The following is a 2,048-nucleotide window of genomic DNA, read 5'->3' as shown; positions in this document are numbered from 1 at the left end:
GATAACTAAATATATTGCTGTCTCATCTCTAGTGAAAATTATTTATTTTAAATTTTTTTAACTGAAATTATGGGAAAAAATCATCTGATATGTATATTATGGGTAACTAACTAATGCATTTAATATCTTTTAACTCTAATATGGCTCATGACAATGTATTTCATTATGAGCACATGTTTAGCGACTGTCTTAGACCACATGAGAAACCATATTTATTCTGAATACCCTTTGAGTTTCCATGCTTAAAGCTGTATTGGCTATACAAATGATTTTCTAATCCCTTGTGTCTCATTCTAAATTGAGAACAAAATGAATATAAGCCACTGCTATGTAATTCAATAAGTATTTGTAGAACACCAAGTGAATATATTAAATAGAACACAAAAGAATACACGTGAAACTATTTTAATAGCATTATGGTACTATTGTACTCTAAGAGATTTAGAATAGAGATTGGAAACTGTTAATAAACTTTATCACTGACCACAAGATAAACTTCTTAAAAACATTGAGGCTTTGTCTCAGTTCAAAATCTGCCATAGTGGAAAGCTCCAAAAGAAGAGTGCTGTCCAGATTCTGGGCTACTTTCATACCGTCGTCTTCTGGAAGAGACTCCAGAAGCTGGTAATTATGTTTCCATAACAACTTTTACACTTCTGTGCACCAGTTTAAGTTCCTTGGTATACTCCAACTCTCTGTCACTCAGCATTTCAATGCTACCTTAGGAGACTGTGTAATTGACTCAGTTAGGGATGCAATGTGGATAGAAAGTGTATTTATTTAGTCGACTTATTCTCTTTGCACATGTTAAAGAAGTCACAATGATCCCTTAAAAGGAGAAGAACAATTACCTTTTGGAAAAGTAACAGTCTTTGAAAAGTAATCTCCAGAACCTAAAAGAAAAAAAAATAATAATAAAAAAACCTGCAATAATATAACCAACAGGAAAAAAGATAAAGTGAAAGAAAAATGGCAAATGTAATCGTGTTCACGAACACTTTGTCCTCTACAACTCAGTAGAGTAACAGTGTTGATGACTACAAATACATTACCTTTCTTTTCTAAATACACATACTCTACTGAACTAAAATAAGAGGAAGATGTAAAATAATGGAAGATGTAGAAACCCAGATAACGCCTGTAGAATGCCAGTAAATCCATTCAGTGCTTTAATTTCCAAATAAATCATTTTTTTTACAGAGATCCATTTTCCAGCACAATAATCTTTTCTGGACTGCTAAGATATAAAACCAAATTGACTGCAAAAGTTATTGTTGTTGGAGTCAGAAATTAAGACAGATGAAGAAGGAGAATATGGTGCTTTGGGCAGACTCTTAGTTCCTATTACTTCTTATGCTTTAGCTGAGGTGAAGTGTCAGGGAACCATCACATTACTACAACAGTAGGAGAAGTAGGAGCAATTGGAGGGCATCTGAATCGAGTGCTCCTGTTCAAAAAATCTTTCATGGAGGTTTGCCAAACTTGCTGTGGGATCAAGAATGTAAACCCGAGACAGCTCTGCTGATAACAGATAATTCCTCTAGCCTAAGGTTCTGTTCACATCACCTTCCGCCTGGAAGAAATTCAAGCTTCTGTGGGGGATGACAATGCTCAACTGTGAGGAGCCATCAGGTGCTGCTGCCAAATCTTGAATGCCATAGCTTCTTGTAAGTGACTGCCAGCTCTCCTCATTCACTTTTATTTCCTTCATCCTGAGTGTTTGTAAGGCATACTAGAAAATGCAAGTCCACATTTCCAAGCCTTGAAGGGTGGTCTGGAGAAAGACCAATCCTTGTTCAATGCATGCTAGCACAGAACGCATTTTTGCAGCCAGATAAAACTCTGTTAGAATTGGATTTGCAGAACCACCTGTTTGCTCTGTTTGGCAATTTCTTTAATTATTATTCTTGTGTCATTTTCATAAACAATCCAGAAAATATTTAACGTCAATGAAGCTAAAAGCACGCTCATTTTTAACAGCAACATAAATATTAATCACAGTCACCAGTCCAGACTGAGGATTTTATTTGGCATAACATGCACAACTA

This window comes from Apaloderma vittatum, unplaced genomic scaffold, assembly GCF_000703405.1.
Source record: "Apaloderma vittatum isolate BGI_N311 unplaced genomic scaffold, ASM70340v1 scaffold3464, whole genome shotgun sequence".
NCBI classification, from domain to species: Eukaryota; Metazoa; Chordata; class Aves; order Trogoniformes; family Trogonidae; genus Apaloderma; species Apaloderma vittatum.
This window is presented reverse-complemented; position numbering follows the sequence as displayed.